At 43.6% G+C, this 12,831-nt stretch overlaps 1 protein-coding gene across 2 annotated transcripts in view; it reads left to right on the top strand.

Moving 5' to 3' along the window:
• LOC117416528 (activated CDC42 kinase 1-like) overlaps positions 1–12,831 on the top strand; it is a 121,167-nt gene that overhangs the window by 39,939 nt on the left and 68,397 nt on the right. The window contains exon 3 of one of the 2 annotated variants that reach the window (XM_059034588.1): positions 2,330–2,445. The exons of the other annotated variant lie outside the window; for it this stretch is intronic. The gene's annotated coding sequence lies outside the window, so the exon portion shown is untranslated. The remainder of the gene's footprint in view (positions 1–2,329; positions 2,446–12,831) is intronic. 2 annotated transcript variants of the gene reach the window in all.

Below are 12,831 nucleotides of genomic sequence, written 5' to 3'. Positions count from 1 at the left end.
AGGATACAAACAGAGGAGTTCTACAGGTGCTGTTTGAAGAGGTGAGTCTTAAGGAGGCACCGGAATGTGGTCAGGGACTGGGCAGTCCTGACATCTGTAGGAAGGTCATTCCACCACTGCGGAGCAAGGGTGGAGAAGGAGCGGGCTCTGGAGGCAGGGTAGCGTAGCGGAGGTAGAGCCAGTCTTCTAGTGGAGGCGGAGCGGAGAGGTCGAGTGGGAATGTAGGGAGAGATGAGGGTCTGGAGGTAGCTGGGTGCAGTCTGGTCAAGGCATCTGTAGGCTAGTACAAGAGTCTTGAACTGGATGCGAGCAGTGATCGGGAGCCAGTGGAGTGAGCGGAGTAGTGGAGTAGCGTGGACGAAACGAGGCAGAGAGAACACCAGACGGGCAGCAGAGTTCTGGATGAACTGGAGCGGACGGGTGGCGGACGCAGGGAGGCCAGCCAGGAGGGAGTTGCAGTAGTCTAGGCGGGAGAGTACCAGGGCCTGGACCAGGAGCTGGGTAGCGTAGTTGGTGAGGAAGGGTCAGATTCTTCGGATGTTGCTCAGGAAGAATCGGCAAGTGCGTGCCAGTGTGGAGATGTGCTGGGAATAAGAGAGGCAGGGGTCCAGGGTTACTCCGAGGTTCTTAGCAGAGGAAGAGGGAGAGAGTGTGGTAGATTCCAGTGGAACAGAGATAGAGCGATCAGAGGAGGGGAAGGAGGAGGGAAAGAAAAGGAGGTCAGATTTAGAGAGGTTGAGTTTGAGGTGATGCGAGTGCATCCAGGAGGAAATAGCAGACAGACAGGTAGAGATACGGGAGGAGATGGTGGAGTCAGAGGTGGGGAAGGAGAGGAAAATCTGAGCATCATCAGCATAGAAATGGTATGAGAAACCATAGGATGCAATGAGGGGGCCCAGGGAGCGGGTGTAGAGAGAGAATAGGAGAGGACCCAAGACTGACCCTTGGGGGACTCCAGTTAAGAGAGGGTGAGGTGTGGAGGTTGCTCCACGCCAGGTTACCTGGTAAGTGCGGTTGGAGAGGTAGGAGGAGAACCAGGCCAGAGCAGTGCCAGAGATCCCCAGGTCAGCGAGAGATGATAGTAGAATAGAGTGATCAACAGTGTCAAAGGCAGCAGAGAGGTCGAGGAGAATTAGGACAGAGGAGAGAGAGGCAGCTCGGGCACACTTTAGTGAGTTGGTGACAGACAGGAGGGCGGTTTCAGTGGAGTGAGCAGAGTGGAAGCCAGATTGGAGAGGGTCAAGCAGAGAATGGTTGGACAGGAAAGCAGAGAGCTGGCGGTGTACAGTCCGCTCGAGGGTTTTGGAGAGGAATGGTAGGAGGGAGACAGGACAGTAGCTCTGGAGGGAGGTGGGGTCGAGGGTAGGTTTTTTGAGGAGGGGAGTGATGGATGCTTTTTTGAAGGCAGAGGGAAAGATACCAGAAAGTAGAGAGGTGTTGAGGAGGGAGGAGATGAAGGGGAGTAGAGCAGGAGCAGCAGCTTGAAAGAGGTGAGTGGGGAGGAGGTACAAGGCACACGTGGTGGGTTTGTGACCCTGGAGCAGGGAGGAGAGGTCAGAGTCTGAGAGGGGCAAGAAGGTGGAGAAGGAGGGCGAGTTAGTAGGTGATGTAGTGGGTGTAGGGATTGGAGCAGGAGGGGGTGCAGGGGAGGGAGAGGTGTTAAAGAGTTTGCGGATATCTGAGATTTCAGAAGAGAAGAAGGCGGCAAAGTCATCAGGGGAGATAGAGGAGGGAGGAGGATGGGGGGGTTTAGGAGGGAGGAGAAGGTAGAGTATAGTTTACGTGGGTTGTACTGTATCGTAAACATCTTCCCACCTCCGCTTCTGACTTAATAGGACATGTTTACACCTGGATTACCTCCAGATTATTACTTACAGTTGTGCTGATAGGGTCCATTTTTTATCAGACACAGTTCATTCCATTTCCTCACTTATTCAAGGTGATGGCTGATTGTGTCTTTTAATTGAACTAGTTGGTAGTAGCCAGTACACACTGTTGCATCGTGTTGCAGTTGTCAAGCTGTTTTTAAACATACTGTATGAGTAAGCAGCCTGCAGACCAAACATACAGTACATCTTGCACCAAAACTTACAATGTTAAGGGCAAGAACAGCTATTTACCAGATCTAGTGAACAGGTTATTAAGGTCTTCCATAAAGATGTTCATAGTGTTTTCATTATTGATGTATTGGTCCTTGCAGATGGGTCATGTCCTCTCAGCAGTTACCCGTGGTTGTTGAATCACAATTTCATCTCCATCCTCCTTGCTTAATAAATGTTTCAGTAAAAGAGTTACATCACCCTTAAATCAACATGTATCTCCTACTCAGAATTCGTGGGGGACTGACATCATTACCATGTGACATTCCTATTGAAGAATTGTAACACAGTTCTGGGCTGAAAAAGTTAATACCGGACAGGAGGACACATCATCTGCCATTGAACGGTAACTTTTTTTTTTTTCTTTTTTTAAGATGTAGGGTTTCAATTGATTCAAAATGAAGCTGACAATTAGACTTGAGTTGGATCAATTTCCATGAGGTTTCTATCGATGCTATACTTTCATAATGTATCATTACTGTCATTGAATTAAGTGCTTTTCGGCTTTAGAGTACTGTATTTTATTCATCCTGTAAAACAAAGTTGAATTGAACATAGTGTTGGGAAATTATTTATCACATGTCAGAAATTGGTAATCTAAGGAGATATTTTTTTTTTTTTACTGATCTAAAGGACTGTGTATTCACTTGTGATAGAGATAGGCGTTCTTGAGCAGACATTAAGAGTATCAGAATATAGGTACAGCATACAGTAGATCTAGTACATACAGTAGATGTAGTCTTGGTGATCTAATTCTTCATGATACTGAAAGCTCTAATTGAGTTTTTACATCCATGGAGGGGGAGTGGGGGATGTTTCTAACATACAGAAATGGTCTCTAGTAGGCACACAGGGCAATAAGTACTGTATTTATTGCAGAGATTGTAGGTACTGTATTTTAATTGGTGCAATTAGTGAAGTTTTACAGTTGGAGTGCTATTGCAGTAAGACATCAAACGTTGGTTGTACAGTACTGTAAGGCTTTTTTTTCTTAGTCATCTTTATGAGTATCTTCCTTTTGGCATCAGAATCAATTGATAAGGGGAGATGAGTAAATGTTTTTTTTTTATTATTATTATGTCACAAAGACGGCCGGAGTGGGTGGCGTCAGACCAGAAGCAGGAACAGACAGACACACAGTTTGGTGGAGCTGAGCGAATGGTTTCGCTCAGGATTTAATAAAACAGCACAGAAAATAAAAGGTTTGAACACAAAACAAAACAGGACACGGCACTTGCGCCAAAATAAATAGACAAACAAAACGTACTAAATACTTAACAAACGGTGCACGGAGAGACAAACAAACACGGTGAGTACAAACACTTCTAGATTATTATTTTACTTTACGTTTCTCCTTCTCTCTCTCACCTGTTCTCCACTCTCGAACACCCAACCCTGACTGAATGAAACGTGCATCTATATATACTGTTGTGCTGGGATTCAATTACTAATTAATTATTCACTTGAATCCCAGCACGTGAATTAATTCTGTGCAACCCCGTGCTCGCATATTATATTTTAAATGCACGTGCGTGATGTGCAATCCCGTGCCTAAATACAAATATACAATTTAAACACACGTGAAACACAGACCTGTTTATATCCCGTGTACCAATCCATACACCAACATTAACATACGCACGCATACATACAACATAGAACACACAAATGCACACAGGGGCGGGGCACTTTGCCACATATACCCCCCCTTGTGCGCAGCACACATGGCCTCAACGGCCACCTCCCCCCTTAAAAATCCAGCAGTCCAGGACAAAGTCTCGGGCTGGGAAGGGAGGCTTCAGTAGGCCCATGGCTGGCAATGCTGTCAGCTCCCCTGCCGGTAGTGGCACGGCTGACAGCCTTCTGGTCCATGCTTGCAGCGAAATTGCTGCGGGGGATGCTGGTCTCCTGACCTCTCCCCCTGTCTTTGTAGCAGGTAGCTCCCTTTGGTGGGGCTCCGACCACAGTACTGCCGGCAGCGAAGAAGCTGCAGTGGGAGCAGGTCTCCGGACCTCCCCCACGATCTCCGGCAGCGAAACTGCTGCAGTGGGAGCAGGTCTCCAGACCTCCCCCACGATCTCCGGCAGCGAAACTGCTGCTGGGGTTGGTGGTCTCCAGACCTCCTCCCCCTTCTTCGTGGCCGGCAGCTCCCCTTTCTGGGGCTCCGGCCACCGTACTCCCTGCGGAGGTACGGGCAGCAGAGGCAGCTCCTGCTCCTCTGCTCCGGGCGGTGGCGGAGGCAGAGGCAGCTCCAGCTCCTCTGCCCCTGGTGGTGGTGGAGGCAGAGGTAGCTCCAGCCCCTCTGCTCCTGGCGGTGGTGGAGGCAGAGGCAGCTCCAGCTCCTCTGCTCCTGGCGGTGGTGGAGGCAGAGGCAGCTCCAGCTCCTCTGCTCCTGGCGGTGGTGGAGGCAGAGGCAGCTCCAGCTCCTCTGCTCCTGGCGGTGGTGGAACCAGCAGGTATTCACCCTCTGCTGGTGGAGGTGGGAGGGGCCAGCAGTCCTCCCACTGCGGTGAAGGTGGAACCAGCAGGTATTCACCCTCTGCTGGTGGAGGTGGGAGGGGCAAGCAGTCCTCCCACTGCGGTGGAGGTGGAACCAGCAGGCATTCACCCTCTGCTGGTGGAGGTGGGACCAGCAGGTATTCACCCTCTGCTGGCAGCTTGGGTCCTAGGGCTGTGGAAGCCCCGACTTCCCTCTCTTCGGGCTGTGGACGCACCGACTCCTCCCTTTTGGGCTGTGGACGCCCCGACTCCTCCCTGTTGGGCTGTGGACGCACCGACTCCTCCCTGTTGGGCTGTGGACGCACCGACTCCTCCCTGTTGGGCTGTGGACGCACCGACTCCTCCCTTTTGGGCTGTGGACGTTCGGGCTCCCCCCACTCAGGCGTAGGACGTTCGGGCTCCTCCCACTCAGGCGTAGGACGTTCGGGCTCCTCCCACTCAGACGTAGGACGTTCGGGCTCCTCCCACTCAGGCGTAGGACGTTCGGGCTCCTCCCACTCAGGCGTAGGACGTTCGGGCTCCTCCCACTCAGGCGTAGGACGTTCGGGCTCCTCCCACTCAGGCGTAGGACGTTCGGGCTCCTCCCGCTTGGGCTGTGGACGCTCAGGCTCCTCCCGCTTGGGCTGTGGAGGCAAAACCAGCAGGCATTCTTCCTCTGCTGGTGGAGACGGGGACAGCAGGCATTCTTCCTCTGCTGGTGGACCTGCTACCTGGGCTGCTGTTCCACTTATAACTGCCTCCAGGTAGCTGAGGACCAACCCCACACCTTCCTCCCAGGTGCTTACGGTCTGTTCCCTCGCATATGCCTCCCATCGCTCTCTGTCCATAAACCGCAGGAACTGGACGACTACTGGGATAGACTGGGCCTCCAGCCCAGCATTTTCCAGCATCCAGTCCCGCACTTTGATGGCGTCTTCTGCCATTTTTTTTTTTTTTTTTTTCTTTTTTTAAATCCAAACTGTGGTTCCTGCTCTGGCCTGAGTCCTGGAGGCGCTGTCGATCCCACGCAGGACACCACGTGGTTTCGCTCAGGATTTAATAAAACAGCACAGAAAATAAAAGGTTTGAACACAAAACAAAACAGGACACGGCACTTGCGCCAAAATAAATAGACAAACAAAACGTACTAAATACTTAACAAACGGTGCACGGAGAGACAAACAAACACGGTGAGTACAAACACTTCTAGATTATTATTTTACTTTACGTTTCTCCTTCTCTCTCTCACCTGTTCTCCACTCTCGAACACCCAACCCTGACTGAATGAAACGTGCATCTATATATACTGTTGTGCTGGGATTCAATTACTAATTAATTATTCACTTGAATCCCAGCACGTGAATTAATTCTGTGCAACCCCGTGCTCGCATATTATATTTTAAATGCACGTGCGTGATGTGCAATCCCGTGCCTAAATACAAATATACAATTTAAACACACGTGAAACACAGACCTGTTTATATCCCGTGTACCAATCCATACACCAACATTAACATACGCACGCATACATACAACATAGAACACACAAATGCACACAGGGGCGGGGCACTTTGCCACATATTATTATTTAATTTTTATTTATTTTTTATTTCCGTGATTTCCATTGGATGTCTGTGCACAGTGATGGAATAAACATGTAGCACTGGTTATTTTATTATTTCAAATTTAACTTTGAAATGTGTTTGAAAGAAATGTAGGCTTTGTATGATTTTTTTAAAATGTAATTTTTATAAAAATAATATTGAATGCTAGTATTGACCATAAGAAAGTCATAGACTACATTGTGTCTGATAGTCATAGCCTATTTGGTTTGTAAGTTTTAGATGTAGCAAGATAATAAATGTTATTTAACCTGGAAAACAACCTGTAATATCCTGTAATACTGGCTTTATGGTCTGTATTAGCCAGATGAAATACCCCCATCCTTAAACTCATTCTTAAGTTTTTATTGTATTTAAGAATTTAACAAAGAGGCTAGTGGAAATCATAAATGGGGTTAATATAGTTAAAGGTTGGCCTATTTAGATTATAAAAATAGCCCATTTCCTGTACACATGAGATTAAAGGCTTTGAACCCATTGACAATATAATGTAGTTAATTGTATTGCTTTTATTGTCATTCTAGCTGGCAAGTCCACAGGTACTGTAGTAAAGGTACTTTGGCACTGTATTTTGTACTGAATACAAATTAGAGCTTGGCATGAGTAGAAAATCCGGAACCGGGTACCTACCGTGAAAAATACCTGGATAAGACTTGTGTAACCCTTTTTCAGTACTGGAAATATAATAATAATAATAATAATAATAATAATAATAATAATAATAATACCTTCATTGCTCATTTTGTGTAAAGATGCCGACATATCTGAATTTTGTTCGGTTTTCTTTTGAAACTTATCCAATCACATGAAAATAATTTGTTATTTTCCTCATCTTGGTTTGAAAAGTTTTCAAACTGTCTGGAAACGAGTAGCCATTGCACTGATAAATCAGTGAAATTGGCAGGGTATGGGATTTGTAGTTTTGAATGTATGATGAACAGTGGACAGTGGACACCAATAAACTTTATTCCCAGAGTGCATTACAATTGAGCTATGAGAATTTAGATCTGTGTGTGTTTTTTTTTTTTTTTTTTTAATGTTTTATACTGTCAGCTAAAAAAAAAATCACATTTTTTTTTATTATCAACCTTTAGGAATTTCTTAAAATTTACGTTTGCACAAGCACATTTTAGTCGCATATGCGACCAAATTCGTCACACTGTAGAGCCCTGCCCATGTTGTTTTGTTTCCGATCCTGAGTCGCCGCAGTTGTTATTATTGAGGTGTACTTGCAGCTCGCTGTGTTATTGTTTTCTGTAAAACATTGATATCCTGTCAGTTAAGAAAAGGCTTAATGCAAAAGCTTGTTTTAATGTTGTCTTTATTACGCCGACCAGAGACCCGCGCTTACAACTGCATTGTCATATTTTCTACATTCTTTAAATTCTCAAATTAATAAATCAAACCCCGGATAGCAAAGACTAACCCGGGTAGCATCGGGTAGTTTAAAACCCGGATTTTTGGGTACCCGTGCCGACCTCTGATACAAATATATTGTATTCGCACTTTTTATATATATATATATATATATATATATATATATATATATATATATATATATATATACACAGACGTGCTCAAATTTGTTGGTACCCTTACAGCTCATTGAAATAATGCTTAATTCCTCTTGAAAAGTGATGAAATTAAAAGCTATTTTATCATGTATACTTGCATGCCTTTGGTATATCATAGAATAAAGCAAAGAAGCTGTGAAAAGAGATGAATTATTGCTTATTCTACAAAGATATTCTAAAATGGCCTGGACACATTTGTTGGTACCCCTTAGAAAAGATAATAAATAATTGGATTATAGTGATATTTCAAACTAATTAGTTTCTTTAATTAGTATCACACATGTCTCCAATCTTGTAATCAGTCATTCAGCCTATTTAAATGGAGAAAAGTAGTCACTGTGCTGTTTGGTATCATTGTGTGCACCACACTGAACATGGACCAGGGAAAGCAACGGAGAGAGTTGTCTGAGGAGATCAGAAAGAAAATAATAGACAAGCATGGTAAAGGTAAAGGCTACAAGGCCATCTCCAAGCAGCTTGATGTTCCTGTGACAACAGTTGCAAATATTATTAAGAAGTTTAAGGTCCATGGAACTGTAGCCAACCTCCCTGGGTGTGGCCGCAAGAGGAAAATCGACCCCAGAGTGAACAGAAGGATAGTGCGAATGATAGAAAAAGAACCAAGGATAACTGCCAAAGAGATACAAGCTGAACTCCAAGGTGAAGGTACGTCAGTTTCTGATCGCACCATCCATCGCTTTTTGAGCGAAAGTGGGCTCCATGGAAGAAGACCCAGGAGGACTCCACTTTTGAAAGAAAAACATAAAAAAGCCAGACTGGAATTTGCTAAAATGTATTTTGACAAGCCACAATCCTTCTGGGAGAATGTCCTTTGGACAGATGAGTCAAAACTGGAGCTTTTTGGCAAGTCACATCAGCTCTATGTTCACAGATGAAAAAATGAAGCTTTCAAAGAAAAGAACACCATACCTACAGTGAAAGATGGAGGAGGCTCGGTTATGTTTTGGGGCTGCTTTTCTGCGCCTGGCACAGGGTGCCTTGAATCTGTGCAGTGCACAATGAAATCTCAAGACTATCAAGGCATTCTGGAGCGAAACGTACTGCCCAGTGTCAGAAAGCTCTGTCTCAGTCGCAGGTCATGGGTCCTCCAACAGGATAATGACCCAAAACACACAGCTAAAAGCACCCAAGAATGGATAAGAACAAAACATTGGACTATTCTGAAGTGGCCTTCTATGAGTCCTGATCTGAATCCTATCGAACATCTATGGAAAGAGCTGAAACTTGCAGTCTGGAGAAGGCACCCATCAAACCTGAGACAGCTGGAGCGGTTTGCTCAGGAAGAGTGGGCCAAACTACCTGTTAACAGGTGCAGAAGTCTCATTGAGAGCTACAGAAAACGTTTGATTGCAGTGATTGCCTCTAAAGGTTGTGCAACAAAATATTAGGTTAGCGGTCCCATCATTTTTGTCCATGCCATTTTCATTTGTTTTATTATTTACAATATTATGTTGAATAAAAAATCAAAAGCAAAGTCTGATTTCTATGAAATATGGAATAAACAATGGTGGATGCCAATTACTTTTGTCAGTTTCAAGTTATTTCAGAGAAAATTGTGCATTCTTCGTTTTTTGTGGAGGGGTACAAACAAATTTGAGCACGTCTGTGTATATATATATATATATATATATATAAATGTTATGACCAAGCTGGCCGTACCTTTGGGTTCGTGCCCCTTTAAAAATGTGACCCAGAGATAAAAACTTTAATTTTAAGCACACTCTGCGCACTTTTATTCACAACACAAACAAACAAATGAAAACCTAGCTCTCATTGAGCACTCGCTACACACATATCAGGTCCATGTCTAATGTGCAGGACAGCTAAGCTGTTTACCTGACATATAACACCAAAACCTAACACTTTATTACAAATTTTTGTCAAACCAAACGTAGGTTTTTAAACAGACCTTTACGACTTTCCCTCTAGCTCTTCACTCAACAGCAGCAGCCTAGAGCAGACTGACTGCTTCCCTTTATTACCCTGCACTTGGCTCTAATTGTCAATAATTGCCAGGTGCAGGTGATAATAATTAAACAAAACAATAAAACAATTAAATTAAACAAAAGCAATTACCTTGGCAGGGAGGCTTTAACTCTGTCCTTGCCATAAAACAATTTTTTTTTTTATTGCAGGCCCCCCTGTCCTGCTACATCCGTTACAATATATGTAATTTTTTATTTTTTTTATTTTTGAAGGTTATTTGAATTAAACTTTCTTTGAATCTTTTGTATATAAACCCTACCAGGCTTTGAGCACTCCATAAAAAAACTAAATTGAAGAGATGGAATGCTGTTCTGAGAGTCATGGTTGTTTACCCTGGGCTACAGCAGGGATTGATAATTCCCAGGACAGGTCAGAGATTGGATGGAAACTTTCCTCTTAGTTTTCAACGATCATGTGTGTCTGTGAACAATTTGACGTGAGAAGTTCTTATTTAGAAAACACCAACATTTATACACAACAAACATTTGGTTTTACTCAAGTAACATCTTGACAGCATTTTCCTTTTGGCCAACATGTGCTCACCTCTGTGAAACACACTTCCAGATTGAAAATCTATTGTCTTCCAGGCTCTGAAATCTGTGTTCCATATTTTGCGAACCTTTGGGAAATAAAACCATAAATATTACGAGGCTCACTACTGTACTGGCTAGATACCTTTTTTTTTTTTTTTTGCTATACTGTAGCATGTAACTGAAGTTGGGTTGTGGTCCACATGTACTGTACCTTGTATGTCTCAAACCTTTAAGAATCATTTCCATGTGCTTGTTGCTTTTTGTCGCTTGAGTACATACTTTTATACTATCAGCTTTTCTGTAATTATTTAATGTCTTACTGTGGCAATGTGGCCACGCCCTTGTGCGTAGTTTATGTTTATATGTTACGTGTTGTGTGTAAATGTTGGTGTATAGTCATTGGTACACGGGATATAAACGGGTCTGTGGTTCACGTGTATTTAAAAATGTAGATTTGTATTTAGGCACGAGGATGGCACAAATCACTTCACGTGCTGGTTAAAATGTAACGTGTGGTCACGGGAGTACACTATATTAATTCACGTGCAGTTGTACCGAGACTCCAATTGATTGATTAGCAATCGAGTCTCAGTACAGCTGCATAAAAGCAGCACGTTTTCACTCATTCGGGGTTGGGTGTTCATGAGTGGAGAACGGGTGGGAGAGAGAGGAGATAAATTATTAGAAATAACTGCTACAGAGTGCTGGAAGTGCCAGCACGGTACTTGTTTAACGTTCGTCCACTTGTTTTGTGTGTTAGTACGTTTTGTTTTGTCTGTTTATTTTGGCTCAAGTGCCGAGTCCTGTTTTTGTGTTCTCTTATTTTGTTTATTAAATGCTGAGCACAACCAAGTGCTCAGCTTCACCAACCTCACTGTCTCTGTCTGTTCTGTGTTCCTCCCGGTTTCTGGTCTGACGTCACCCACTACAGCCGTCTTTGTGACACTTACCTATTTATTGTTTCTGCGTAGATAACTATTTAGCATTCTTTATCCGACCAAATTGTCTTTTTTTCAACCATTTTCATTTAAGAGCTTGTAGCAATGTGGTTAACAGTGTGCATGTATGCAGCAGTGATCAATGAACAAACAGAGAACAGGTGCAATTATATTTATTTTTATAATCCAAAGTCTGATGACAAAACGGCAGTGAATAATAACAATGAGAAACAGGCAATACAGTGGCGTGTATTGCACTGTTTTAATCCACGGGTTGGTCCCAAAATAATAGTCCCGATCTTACACACCCCCACGTAACACAAAACACAAACACAAGTCCACAGTGAGTGCTAAAGTGCTCGTGGTGTAAATACAGTTATTCGTGAAACAAAGTGCAGTGTAGTCCAGGTTTGTGCTGGCCTCTGACGACAGCTCCGGTTCTTGTTGGTCGTCTAAATAACACTTTGCTACGCCCCCTTTTGTACTGTCAATCATGACCCCTTGGTTAACTAGTGCAACCGCTCCTCCAATCCGCGGTTGCCACGTCGTTTCTCTTCCGGGTCAAAGATTTAGGGTATCGTAGCTCCGCCCCCTTTCTAGATGACCGACTTTCTTCTAACCCTGGGAATGAATTGTCTGGCCACACAGTCCAGGGCACTCCCTTTACACAGCGCCCTCACAGGTCGGGAGAGAGATTTATCACCAAGAATCATTCTGTCTCTGTCACAGAGCTACATTTCTGAAGTTAGGTGGTTTAATAAATGACCTTGCAACGGTAATTTCTCTGCAAATAGAAAAATCTCAGTACAAAATCACAGTTTCAAAGGAGACAGATATTGCAGTACCGCTGTGCAGTCCTTGTGGTCATTTTCTAAACCACCTCACTTTAGAAATTCAGTTTTAGAAAGGACATTTTGCTGGAATAGTTAATAGGCATGGTAAATAATAATCTAAGCAGAACAGTAAACTAGAAATGGAATTTATGATTACTGTAGATGATATAATATCCCCATTAATATGGTAGTACTGAATATTGATCAGACAGTGAAACGTTATTGAAACGTTATTGTTCGCTCTGGGAGTAGGAGGGGGGTCATGTGTACAGGGTCTCACAGACTGCTGAAGAATCAATTTCATTTGAGCTACTTTGGTCTGTGTCAACAGTATGAACCTCCTATTAACAGTTTGACCCAAATTGACAAAATGTACACCAGGCTGTCGTGGTGTACATTTCGTCTATTTGGGTCAAACTGTCTTACTGTATTGGTTTACAAACACTTACACTTACTACAATATATTATGGCTGTTTCATTTTATGGTCAAGTAAGTCATCAGATCATTTATATCCATCATTTTGCTTTTAGTCAGTACGGTTTTTAGCTGTGGCAAAAGATGGTACTGTACGGTTCTAAAACACATTTGATTGAACTGGAAGTTTAAGTATTTTTAAAGGATACATGTTATATTGTGTCTGTCTGTTACCTTAATTGCCATTGTATTTCCTGTAATATTACATCAGTACAAGTAATACTGTATGTGGGAGATCATGTATTTAGTTTCAGAGCTTGTATTTGGGAATT

This window comes from Acipenser ruthenus, chromosome 12, assembly GCF_902713425.1.
Source record: "Acipenser ruthenus chromosome 12, fAciRut3.2 maternal haplotype, whole genome shotgun sequence".
Classification (NCBI taxonomy): Eukaryota; Metazoa; Chordata; class Actinopteri; order Acipenseriformes; family Acipenseridae; genus Acipenser; species Acipenser ruthenus.
The sequence above is the reverse complement of the archived record's forward strand: the minus strand, read 5'-3'. Positions and strand labels throughout refer to the sequence as shown.